The sequence below is a fragment of the Castanea sativa genome, chromosome 7 (genome assembly GCF_040712315.1).
Source record: "Castanea sativa cultivar Marrone di Chiusa Pesio chromosome 7, ASM4071231v1".
In the NCBI taxonomy this organism is placed as follows: Eukaryota; Viridiplantae; Streptophyta; class Magnoliopsida; order Fagales; family Fagaceae; genus Castanea; species Castanea sativa.
This window is the reverse complement of record NC_134019.1, coordinates 7347205-7361541: the sequence shown is the minus strand read 5'-3', so window position 1 is coordinate 7361541 and position 14337 is coordinate 7347205. Positions and strand designations below refer to the sequence as shown.

General features: G+C 34.2%; 1 pseudogene; it reads right to left on the bottom strand.

Annotated features, from left to right (window-relative positions):
- Window positions 1-11859, bottom strand: LOC142643908 (TMV resistance protein N-like; annotated as a pseudogene).
- Window positions 11860-14337: the final 2478 nt, after the last annotated feature.

Here is a 14337-nt window from a genome sequence, read left to right as displayed (position 1 = left end):
CTAGCCCCATTGCAGTTTGCACCCAATCAGAACAGTCACAATAATTACAAAGGCAATCCAAGAAAACAACAAAGCAATCCTCAAGTTTTTGTTTTCTTTATGATGTACGACTAATAACTTCTTCAACTTATCCTGTTCAATACATAGCATCCTCTCTTTCTCACGAAGCATAGCTAACTCATCTTGATCAACTTTATCCTTATCAATCTTCTCCGGGCATTCTTGTAGTTGATGTGTTACTCTTCGTCTGTACGGACACATTTCTGGATCTTCCCATTCAAAGAACCCACAATTTACATTTTGCTTGTATTTCCCACAACTCCAAAACCTTCTCCCAAAATTCTCATCGTTGAATATTGTTTTCAGTGAAGCTTGGGCCGGACAGTGACATATTTTTTGGTGGCTTACATTAATGTTGCTTGGGTATGAATTTTTCACACCTACAAAACAAGACATTATTTGGACGTATTCGACAAACACCTACCATGCTTATCAAAACAAAGCATTATATATAGAATAAGGAGTAATTAATAAGATAACAGAATAGTTCAACTTCCAAAAATGTAACTAACTTCTTGTCTACAGAATGCCAATTGGCCCTCAATGATTCTAATAGTTTAATATCTCTCAAATCTCAATTCTAATTAGGCAAATGTTGCACAGGGACGTAGTCAGGACTTGGAGTTAGAGGGGGCGACTCTGCTGTTAGCTGTATGCAATGGCTCTAACCTTTGAGTTTACTACTTTACTATTAAAGATTTTTGTTTAAAAATTTTTAAATGACCACGTTTATTCTGGGTAAAATAGATTGATTGGGCTTAATTTTTTTAGTTTTATTATTGGTAATTTTTGTTGTTGTGCAAATTTTTTTGGGCTTGTATATTTTGTTTTAGATTTAATCTATTAATTTTCTATGTCCTTTAAAAGATTAAAAATGCTAAAACTATAAAAATTTTACAAATTGCTAATGTGGTAAGTGGTTATTAATAAATAAAAAGTGATGCAAGTGTACGAACTAATAAGAATTTACAACATTAATAGTTTGAATAAATGTTGAAAAAACATTTTTGGCTATAACATTACTCTCAAAAGAATTGATGTCATTATTATTATTTTTTTTTTATGGGAATTGATGGCATTATTAAGGAAGGCAAAGTGTAATTTTATTGAGCAAAATTGCTAAAATTAATACCTATTAATATAGTAATAATTTTTTTAAAAAAATGTAGGGGGCCATTGCCTCCTCTAGTCCAATAACAGCTCCGTCCATGATGTTGCACATGGCCTGTGACCATTTTCAGACAGGTCAGCAATGCATCAATCAGTTGAACTGAATCAGCTACCAGCCCATACACCGACACTAAAACATTCTAGCTATTGCAAACCTTAAAGTCACCTAATGCCACCCAGAAGCTAGTACAATGCATCTGACTTAAACCAATTTCATTATCCAAAAAAAAAAAAGAAGGCGTAATTCAACTTAATTAAGCTTCATGACAGCTTTAGACCAACTACTTGTTCCAACAGTCCTTAATGATGACTTGTTTTTCCCCAAAAATAAAAACAATTAATAATTCACTCATTAATAATCAGTATAATTGGAATTCCTTCTTGGCAGTCCTAGAGAAGGAAGTACTCTACAATCTGTAGTTTTCATGTGTCAAAATTTTCTTGCTTTCGCCAGCACAAGGTGAATATGAAAATTAAAATAATACTCAAACTTACAAATAGGATGCCAAACTAGGACTGGACCATGCAGTTACCTTAGCAAAATCCTTAAAGCAATGTAGCAGTGTAATGAGTGAAGCTTGAGAATGTATTTCTTATGCAGATAATATTCTCAACTTGGCTAATAAGGTTTAACTAGTTATTAAGCTTCTTATAAGTGATGGTGATGTAGAGGCCTAGACAATTTGCAATGAATTCATGTGGGATGTAAAGTTGTGATCTACAACTATGTTTTATGTTATCTTTATTCCATGACAAAAAATGTTGTATTTGTTTTAATTTGTTCTTTGTATTTTGTGGGATTTTATTGTATTGGGTTTAGTATTAAGTTGGTGAAGAATCAAGCATAAAATGAAGAATCAGTGGATTTCGAGAGTGTTTCGCTAGAAGCTAACCCGCGAAAGAGCCACGTGAAAAGCACATGCTAGAAGCTAAGAGTCGTGCCAACCTGAAGGATTTCACGAGTGTCTCGCGGGTAAGACCTTCCTGTGAAATACCCCCGAAACTCTCTGCCTAGAGGATTTTTAAGTATGACTTTCTTATCCTTCACCTACACTATATATACCCTCATTACCCAAAAAAGTATGAGAGGCCATTCAGAGAGAAAAACCCTAGATAGGTTTTCATCAACACACACACCCATTTTTTAGAGAGAGAGCTACTAATCCTTAGTGAGAAATCATCCTAGCATCTTCTCCTTCTCTCTCCCATTGTCATATCTTGAGAGGAGATTTGTACCCAAACACAACCCACACTTTTCAGAGTGTTTTGGAGCTTGAGAAGTTTTAGGAATTTGCCAAAAGAAGTCGGTGAGGCTTGACGAATGCAATCGGGCATATTGCAGGATCCGGAAAATTAGACAAGACACGGTTCCGAAAAGCCTTGTTGGAGTAGGAGGTTGGAGGGTTTAGGTACATTGAGTAGATTAGGCTTGGAGGGTTTCTTGCTATTTTTGTATCCCAACTTATTGTCTAGTGGATCGATTTACCGCTTGGAAGGCGGCGGAGAGGTTTTTCACCGAGTTCTTCGGTTTCCTCTTCGATAACACGTCGGCGTGTTATCTTGTGTTTGCATTTCTCTTCCCTACTCTTTTAGCTTTCATTTTACTGTTGTGCTTTGTTGAATATGGCTTAGAGTAGTTATATTGTTTGTTCGCTCGCATTTACTCTATTCTGCACTTAGTTTAAGTTAGAGTAAAATCAACTGAGCTTCATTAATTTGGAGTCTAAACAGCTCTTGTATTTTTAATACAAATCCGAGCTTTCACGGGAGAATATAAAGTGAATTTTTAGTAACACGGAAAATATAGGATGATTGGATAATTGCTTGCGTGTCGTCAGCAGAAAGAAGAAAAAAATTAATGAATCGACTGACTTGCTAGCTACTAAGCTAAACAACTAGAAAGAGTATTAAATAAAATAGGTTTTGGCATGTAACATAAGGATGTTTGATAAGATCATTACCATTGACTGAAGAGATGAAACTTTCAATTTCCTCAGAAGAGCTGCAAATTGCACTTGGCTCATTATCGTTATAGCCATCACAGTTTCTCCATAAATTGTCAAATTCATCATGGGAACCATCACAACTCTCAAAAGTTATGCGATTACTGCTGCATATTGTTTGGGTGAACATTTCCACATCTTGCTTATATACCAAACTGAGCCCACATTTCCGCACATACAAGCCTGGCCTAGAGCTCTCAAATACAACCTCAATTTGATTGAATTCACCACTTGGAGCAGTAGCAAACCAATCATCACGAGACAGATGCAATAGCCAAATGTGCCTCGCAACAAGTTTTTTGCTGAAGGAAATTTCAGTGGCATAGTAACTGTGAGGCGTATCACCACAGGCTATCACACGAGCTTTAAGACCAAATGTTTTGCCAATAAGGTCAAACTCTTCAACAGAAATATGTGAATATGATGCATCCAAAGAAGCGCAGAGTGCGAATCTCATCCACCTACTATCACACCAATTTGGAGGCAGCTCTATGCTTATTGAGTTCCCTAACCTTTGATGAGTTATCCACCACGGAATTTCATATCCAGGAAAAATTGTTTGGAATGCAATTCCAAATCCGTCCTCTTTCCTTTTGATAGAAGTTTCATATCCAGTTTTTGGAATCTCTGATCCAGGTAGTTTAAGTTCATAATCCTCTATATCAAATGGATTTTGTCGTGGTTGCCAAAATGCTCCAAACTGTTTGCAACAATCAAATTTAAACAAATTTAAAAATGTATTTTCGAGAAGGTAAAAAGAGTGCTTCTATATAACATTGAATGAAAGAGAGGGAGAAACACCTGACTGAACAATCTGTTTGATAATTGAATTAGATTTTTTACAATACACCCAGTATCAAATGTTTTTTTTTTTATTACTTCATTTAAAAATAATATAAACAACTTATTAAAATGATAAAGGAAGTGAGAAAATTTGAGTTTTTTAGTAAAATGAAGAGATATAATCTTAATTAAATATTGTATTTTATTTCTAACAACTTGCTATTGTTAACTGATATTTATACGAATTTACTATAGTTGCAAAAAATTTACCTTTAGCTTCTCCAATAACACATGATTTTTTAAGTTCTTTGTTAGTAAAATTAAAAGTTTTTTTTTGTTGCTAAAATACAATCATCATTGTGACTTTATTTTTTTTGTTAATTTTTTAGGTTAGATAGATGCTATTTGAATGAAGATAGTTAAACTTGTTTAGAAGAAAGTGACTTAAGATTTTGGAAATAGAGCACAACTAAAAAAATAAAATATATTATAACTATAAAATAAAAAATAAAAAAATTGGACCCAGGGAGCCTGGCCCCTTTTGAGCCCCACCTGAATCCGTCCCTGCAGTGGGAATGGTTCTAGGGAATAAAAATCTTCAGCACTTATATCTCAAATGGTTTGACATTGATTGAAGCAGTGTTTCAAATTCGTCGTCTAATGGTAGTCCCAATGCTGGTGGTGATTGAGTTTCAAGAATATTTAGGGGTGTTTGGCAGCATAGTTTCAACACATTTCAACATATTTTAAATAACATTACACATATTTTCACACACTTTTTCACCCACACGTATATCAAAATACCTAAACAACTTAACTCAAACTATTCTTTCAAACACCCCCTTACGCTCTGTTTGTTTTAATGTAAAATAATTTCAGGAAAATATTTTCTCATTTTACCGTGTTTGTTTTGCAGTAAAATATGTAGTCAAAAGGAAAATATTTTCAGTCAACCAAATCAATTAGGCAAATTTATGTAAAATATTTTACAGTTAAAATTTTGGTAAAACATTTTACATTTGCTCTCTCCCTCTCATCCCGATACTTTCAGTCCCTCTAACCTCAGTCCCTCTAACGCACGCTCTCTCCTTCAGATACCTCAGTCACTCTCACGCTCTCTCTCCCTTAGATACCTCCCATGACTCTCTCCTTTCTCACTCTCAACTTATCCATCCCCACAAACCAGAGCTATCAAGCTACTCTCAGGTTCACGGCGCCACTTATATCCAGCGACTCTCATCGCCAGCTCCACCTCTGCCATCATCAACTCCACACCTCCACCCACCGGTTCTCAGATCTGACCATACACCCACCGATTCTTGGTCCGATCATACACCCATTGGTTCTACCTCCACTGTCGTCAACTCATCCACCGGTTCTCAGATCTGGGTTTTTTTGCCACTACATGGGTTTATTGATTTGGGCTTTTTGGTTGGTCTATGGGTTGTGGTGGGTGGCTAGGATGGTTTGTGTCATGGTGATAACTGAGTTTTTGGGTAACTGGAATGGTTTGTGGGCCATGGTGAGGGCTGGGTTTGTGGGTTATGGTGGGTGGTTGGCTGGCTTTGGGGCTTTTTTTTTTCTTTCTCCATGGATTTGAATCGTTAGTGGCGTGTCGGGGTGGTGGTGGGTGGGTTTGTGGGGTGGTGGTTTGGGGGTTAGTGGATCGTGGTGGGTTGGTTTTTGCTGGATCAGATGGTGGTTGTGAGATTGTAAAAAAAATTTCATTTTGCTGAAACATACTTTTTGTTTTTTTTTTTTTGTTTTTTTACATTTTTAGGAATGCAAACCAAACATTGGAAAATAAAAATATTTTCAGTAAAATATTTTGCATGTAAAATATTTTACTTTTGCAAATATTTTACATCGAAACAAACGGAGCGTTAATGAAAGCCTTGGAAGTGACTTAAGTCTTGATGATTTAATTACAGGTAAGAGTTTCAATTATAAGAGATTGAAGAGCTAGTGATACGTAATATGTGATGGAAACTTTGGAAGTACGTACCAGACACCGCGCCACTGCCGCGAAATGGTCAAGTTCCAATAGCCTTTGCCGATTAGTTGTGAATTGTGGAATCCATGGCCATCTAGAAAACCTACTCAGCGTTGGGGAAAGTGACCGATGCCTCATAGAAACATTTCTGTCTAAAGGCTGTCTAAATGCAGTTCGACTCAAATCATGTTCCAAACACTTTATATTCCAAAGGTGCTCTGGCATGTAGTTAAGTTTTGAGCATCCGATAACAACAAGTTTTTCAAGTGACCTCAAACTATCCATGTTACGTGGAAGACATGTGAGATATTGACAATCCCTTAGACTCAATAAAGTAAGGGCAGTCAAACACTCGATTGATGAGGGTACTTTTTTAATAGCAGTCTTATCCAAATGAAGTTCTGATAGGCTTCTCATTATTCCCTTAAATTCAGGAATCTTCCTGATTTTTGAGCAACCGCAGAGTTTAAGAATTTTAAGGGACTCCATTTCACTAGACATGCTGGGAAGATCAATAAGAGAGACACAGTATTCTAGATCTAAAATAATGAGCCTACTGAGATGCCCAATAGATGGGTGGATGTCAACCAAATTATTGCACCAACTAAGATGTAATCTCTCAAGTCTTGGAACTCCTCTGAAGTCAGGTGTCTCAATAAGGTCCTCGGAATATCTAAGATCCATGCATTTCAAATTGTCCAAATACTGTTCAAAAAAAACTTGCATTAAATCGAGAATTTATATTTAATAACGTAAAGGAGGAAAGCAAACTCAAATACGCAGAGTGTAGCCACTCCTAAGGAAAGAAAAATACTAAATAATAGAAAGACAGTTAAAAGAATAAAACAAAATTACCTTTACTCCTTCCCAAAGATATTTAATTTTGCTACCAATTAAATTGAGTTCCACAAGCTCTTTTGGTTGGAAACTGGATGGCAAACATTCTGAAGTGTACCCAGTCCATTGAAGACATCTCAGGTTGTTAGAAACATGATTCAGACCATTGGGGATGTGCACATTGTGAATTATAAGCAATCTAAGATCACACATCTTTGAAAAAGCTTCAGAAAAGGTTTCGAAGCTCCAGTCTTGTCTTTCCCATTCATAACGATTTAGGACTATGGCTTGAAGTGCTTCCGCTGCCTAAGAATCAATAGCAAAGCATAGGTAGATTAATTATACAATAAAAGATAAGAATAATTGAATACTCAAATTTTAAATTGTGTCAAAGGAGATGAAAATATCAACTCAGTTTTCCAAACAAATTTTAAAAGCTTATATAAGAACAAATTATCTTTGGATAAAATCCGGAGTATCCTCTGACCAAGCTTTGTCTATTCTAAGTACCTAGATAATTACTTTTCATTTATAAAAAAACAAGTTTACTTGTCTATTGGATAATTTTTTTTAAAGAACAATTAAGAACAAAATTATGTTATTATTATACCTACTTAATCTTGGTTGCTGAAATTGAATTCTAGCTTTGTCATTGTTCTTACCATATCTTTCTTGAATACATGAAGCAAATCTTCAAAAGACCACAATCTGCTACGCTTTTCAGGCTTTTTGTATGATTCTAGGACAATTTGTCTGCCCATTTCTTGTAATAGATCATGCATCCACAATCTCTTATTTTCTATGGTTATGAGAGATCTTTCCATCAAAACCTTTATACTGATTCTCGCATCAAAACCACGATACTTTAATAACTCTATTACTCGTCCTTCTGTCTTTCCTCTAAAGAAACATGAAATATCCAAAAATATCTCCTTAGACACTTCATCTAGTCCATCATAACTTACTTCAAGAACATGAAATATTTCTTCGTGAGGAATTTTTTTTAAATTGACCAATGCACTTTGCCATTCTTCCATTGTTCTTCCAAACAAAAAGGAACCCAAAGTAATAAGAGCTAATGGAAGGCCATTAGCATAATGTACAATATTCTGGGAGAGTTGCTTATAACCTTCTTCAGGGTTTTCATTTTTAAAGGCTTTCAAAAAAAAAGTTTTAAAGCATCCTCTCTATTCAATACATCAGGCTTATATATGTTATGCACACCATGTTGGACCAACAAACGTTTATTTCTAGTTGTTATAATGATCCAACTACCCAATCCAAACCAACCATCCTCTCCTGCCAACTTTTCTAATTGGTCCAATTGATTAACGTCATCAAGAACTAGTAGAACTTTTTTACGACGTAGCCTATTCTTGATCATTTCAATTGCACAATAAACATTCCATATCTTGCTATTTTTTTCGTCTAGAATTTCTTCAAGAAGTTGTCGTTGTAGTGAAATTAAATCACCTTTTTCTGAAACTTCCCTAACGTTAGCAATAAAGCTAGAACCTTCAAAATAATCAGAGAACCTATCATAAACAGCTCTAGCAAGAGTTGTCTTTCCCAGCCCCCCCATGCCACAAATCCCTATCATACAAACCTTGTTCACAAGACCAAAATACGAAGTGAACAATTTCTCCACTGAAGAATTTATTCCTACCAAGTCTTTGGTAAAGCCTGAGAATTTTGAATTTAACTTATGTGAAATCACTTCCACGAGGTGCTCGATAAATTCTGCCTCATGCCTGTGAAGAAGATAGAACAACAATTACGTGATGGTACAAATCTATCATAAGCCCATGGGGGAGGAAGAAGAATATTAGGTAGTGATACTCTTTGGCAAGCAAATATGAATTTATTAGCTCAAAGAAACGTGGATAAAACTACCCAGAGAAGAAATGTATAAGTCAAATGAACAAATTGGGGGCTATAGTTTTTGTTGTATTTATTTATAACAGATCCATGCAATTTTGTTAATTAATTACTTATAAAGCATACAATTATCGTTCTTGCGCAATGCATGTGGGTCTTCCCAATCATAGAACCAAAAAAAAAAAAAAAATTAGCAAAAGAGGGAGAGAAAGCAAGTGCTCAACCACTGCCATTTCTTAGCTTAGCAATGATATTAGCCCGCTGAATTCAAAATCAATTCGGGTTAGAGATATGTTGATTGACCCAAAAAAAAATTAGGTGTTTTATTTCATTCTCGATTGCTGAGAGTAATTTCATTGGAATGTTTAAAGTTAAACATGCTAAATATAAAAGTCCATAACCTTTTAAGATTACTTGAGAACAAAAGAATAAAAATCTTTTGTCCTAAATTGCCAATTGTACCAGGTTCAAACTTAGGATGATTTGCTCTAACATCCTATTAAGTATTCCACTTTATACTACAACTATATCTTGTTGCATGTCTATTTTTTCCTTTCTAAAGTAACCAAAGCCTAAAAAGGATAGGTGGGCGCAAGAACACATAGTATAATATAATTAGCGCATAAAGTGGAATACTGATGATTTTTGTTCCAAGGGAAATTATGCAATACTCCTGAAATATAATAATGTGGTACTCCTTCCTTTCAAATAATTGTTGGATCTCACTATTTAAATTCAGGTTAGAATCCACTATTTAAATTCACTATAAACTGAGAATGTTGAATAATTTTCTTCCAAAATATTAATATCAATGGCTTACAGAAATTTAGCACAGTAGATAGCCAAAAACGCATCCTAATTGCAGGTAAAATGAGTGAAGAGAATGTAATGATCGCTAAAAAAAAAAAAAAGAATTAGAATATTTAAGCCTTTCTGCCTAGGAATGGCAACGGGCTGGGTTTTTTTATACCCAAACCCAACCTGCATCCCTTATCCATTATCCAAACTCGGCCTGTTTAATAAACGGGTTTTTTTTTTCCGAGGCCCAAACCCGCCCCGTTGGGACCCATGGGGCCCACGGGCCCCGTCCAGCCACTTCTAGGCCTATTCAAAAGCCCTAATTTGTGGCCCAATCCGATCCAATCTTTAAAAAAAAAAAAAAAATTACAACCACAGAAATCACAACCATAGAAACTGTTTCAATCACAAACATAAACAGAAATACAAATCACACCCATCAAAAAAAAAAAAATACAAATCACAAACAAAAACTATTTTCAATCTTCAATATGATATTGTTTCATTTCAGATACAATTTATAATAAAAAAAAGAGAGGACAATGAAGTATTCTTTGAGTCGAGCCCAACTTAAGGTATGCGCTTTTCATTGTTGAAGAGAAAAAAAAAAATAGAATACTTCAATTAGGTTTGTTTTTACTTCTTTTAAGTGAAGGTATTCTTTGAATTTATATATCGGTGGATTACTATCAATTATAAACTACTACCCGTTCTACTTCTTCAAAATTATGTAAACATTTTTCTACTAAATAAAATTATGTAAACAATTGGTTTATGAATAAAACGGTTAAACGAGCTCCTAGGATTTTATTTAACCCAAAACAATGATTGAGCCAAAACTACATCTTTCTGAAAACAACCTACTTGTCTACTTTGAACTTAATACAATCTGTAACTTGGCATGCAAAAGACAAATTTGGCTCATTAAAGCATCACTTTTGAGTTATAAAAGTGTTAAAATGTCTCCAAAATTTGAGTTCGATTGACTAAAAGTATTAGGGGCTAGGTTAATGGAATTGTTAAATGAAGTGTCTCTAGTTATCAGACTAGTGGGCGCAAGTTGTTGGAATATCGTCTTCGGCCACTAGACCACCAGCACAGGTTGTCAGCATGGCAATTCTGAGCATGGAGAGGGGGAGTCACTGTGTTTTTGTAAAATGTTTTACTAATTTTTTAAAGGTAAAACGTTTTACAACTTTTTATAAATGATTTACAATCAATGAAAAATATTTTACAAATTTGACCACATTTTACATGTGAACAAACATTTTAAAATAGGAAAACATTTTTAAGAAAATATTTTTCTTCAAAATAAACGGTTTATTTATATATATATATATGGTAATTTATGGTTGTGCCTCTTAAAGTTTGGACTAGAATGAAACTATTAGAATCCTGTCCAATTTAGAGTTTTTTCACACTTGTGATATGAGCAATTTTATGGTACCAGCTTGACAAAAACACCCTTCACAGATCCAACAATATTCCATTCTTCCAATTTTTTTCCCTTAGAAATTTTCAATCAATTTTCCATATTTTCTAAAAGTGTTTTTGTAGTTGTAATTAGTTTTTTTTTTTTTGAAGCGGTTACAATTAGTTAGTTTGTTAGTTTCAATTAGTTAACTTTGGCGATATTTTCTTGATTTTCCTCTTGTATATAAGAGAAGTTAGTCATGTAATAACACTCTCTTCAATTTTTGACAACATCAGAGGTAGTTAGTCATGTAATATTTCAATCCATTCATATCATGATACATTATAATAGCTATTTATATGGTATATGAAAGAATTACCATGACTTATATATCAAGAGAAATAAATTTGTCATGAAAATTACCTGTCTTGTAAATGCCAACCAGAGAGATTGGCCACTTTCTCCAAAGCAACTCTCCACGTTTCTACCATTTTTATGTTCTCTTTATCTTTATGTGTATTAAAAGCTTGTCCAAAAGTTCCTGTCTGTTTTCGTACATCAGATGGATCCACATCATAAAAAATCGGCAAAATTGTCAATCCTTTCTCTTCCTTGCATCTAACGATCTTTGCAAGTTCATCTAAGCACCACCTGGAAGATGCATAGTTTTTAGAGAAAATGATAATAGCAAACCTCGATTCTTCTATTGCTTTAAAAAGCTCTGATAAAATAGATTTTCCTCTGTCAAGTCCTTCATCGTCCTTAAAGGTCAGAATGCCCTTCCGTTTCAAAGCAGCCAATAGATGATCCGTAAAACTTCGACGGGTGTCTACACCACTAAAACTAAGAAACACATCGTATTTCCACCAAGATATCATATAAGAAGATGGTGACAATGTTGAGGCTCCTTGTTTGCTCATGGAAACCTTTAAAAATATACTAGAAAATCTTAACCTATTATAAAAATTAGAAAAAGGACCATTCAATTAAAGCTGAAGAGAGAGAGGGAGAGAGAGAGGAAAAAAAAAAAAACTTCTTGTTGAAGATGCATGGTTTTTTGAAAGGATGATAATAGCAAACCTTGATTCTTCTTTTGCTTTTTCAAGAGCTCTAACAAAATTGATTTTCCTCCCTCAAGTTCTTTGTTGTCCGGAAAGGGCAAAACGCAAATCCTTAGCCAAGCAGCAAATACAAAGACTGCAAAACTTTTTCTAAAACTCTGCCAAGGTGATGAAGAAGAAAGAACATGATTATGATAATGAGGTTACTTGAGTGCTCATGTAAACTGATGTAAATATGCTTGTAAATCTTAAACTATAATATAAATTTAAAAAGTACATTAAATTAAAACTAAAGAAATATATATATATATATATATAAATTTATTTATATATATATAAAGGAAAGTAAATTAGTAAGAACAAAACAATTTGATGTGGAATTTTAATTTCAAGGACGAAGTGAATGGAAATAAACAAGACTGATGAATATGTCGGAGAAATGATGACTAACAGATTTGAAATTGATATCTAAGTAGTAGTGATTGTAATGCTCGAAACCCTCTTGAAATAAAGCTGGATTCAATTCCAATTAGATGGCCTGTTAAATAAAGGAATGGACTGTGTTCTTTTTCTGTGTGTTTCTTTGTGTCCACTACTTCAACATTCTCTGTTTTGAGTCAAGTCAACAACCCTCTCTAGTTATTATTGTTATTAATTTTTTTTTTAAATGAAAAACAACCTTTTTAATTAGTGAAAGTTAACTCAAGATATTTTAAGACTACAACTTTTTTACCATAATTTTGCCACAATTATATTGTGGTAGATTGTGAGTTCCATATATTAGTTTCACATATACTTTTTTTTTTTACTCTACCATTTGTAACCTGTTACATCAAAATTGTGAGATAGGTGTGGCATAAAAAGTTGTGATGCTAGATTTTAAAATTGGTGCCTCTATGATTGCTCTCTTTTAGTCTCAGAGCATCCACATCAGTGGATATAAACATTTGCAAAATACAAAAAACAACCAATTTTACATATTTTACCCAAAAATCTTCCACATCAGTCCTTCTAAAACTGTGCATATTTACATAATTGCTACAGTAATCATGCATATATACACGGTTACTGTAGCTGTGTATCTTATTATTTTATCTATTTCTCATTTCGCTCCCTTTTTCTCTCTCTTCTCCATCTACAAAACCAACTCATACTTCTTCTCTCCCTCATCACGTTCTTCTTCCTTTGATGCACACAAACACACCCACATAGACAAACCAACACAGAGACGCACAAAACCCAGAACCCACCATCTCTCACTGTCTCACAGAACCTGTAAGAGCACCACCACCAAAAAACAGATCCCACCATCCACCCCACACCGTCCAACCATCACCACTATCACCCGTTAAAATAACCACCACCACCAAAACTCGTTAAAACAACAAAAACCCAAAATCAACCCAAAATCCACAGAAAATCAACTCAAAATTAAACCGTTAACTGAAAACCCATAACCCAAACCCAAAATCAAAATCAAATACAAACCAAATGGTGGCAAAAACTTGAGGGATCTGAGAATTAAGGAGAGAGATGAGGGATTTCCTTATGTTTCAATCATCATCATCTTCATCTTCATCATCATCATCATCATCATCTTCATCATCATCATCATCATCTTCTCTCTTCCTTGTAGCTTTCAAACTGTCAAAAAAAAAAGAGAGATGTAGAGACTTTGAGGGATGAGAGAGAGGCAAAGACTTTGTGGGTTATGGGAAAGTGAGAGACAGAGAGTTTAAGGGTTAGGGGAAAGTGAGAGGCAGAGACTTTGTGGGTTAGGTGGGGGTAGGTGGGAAATAATAGAAAAAGTGAGAAATAATATTATTTTAATAAAAAAAGTGTGTATAATTGATAAACTGATGTGAGTGTTTTGTAAAAGTAAATGTGTAAAATAGAAAAAGTAAGTTTTTTTATGTAAAATAGACAAAATCTTTTAGACATACTAATGCGGTTACTCTTACCATGGCAAAAGGGACAAACTCACAAACATGATGCAAGTCACTCTCACTTTCTTGATAGTAGCTTTTATCCTTTATAATATAAAGAAAGAAAAAAAAAAAAAAAAAAAAAAGCTACTAAGAGTTAGAGCATTCTTATCAAAGATGCTATAAGTGCTAAAATGCCATTTTTAGCATCTGAAACCACAAAACTCTACTCCATCAAAGATGTTATATCCTAAAAAATTTGACATCTTGCTATAGTGATCTCTCATTTTTTAGAGCACACAGCAAGGTGTTATCATCTTTTAATAGTTTTAATTCTTTTTCCTCAAACTATCACTCTCTCATTCTTATTCTCTCTCATCTCTCTTTCTTAGACTCTCCCTTTTGTGGGTCTGAT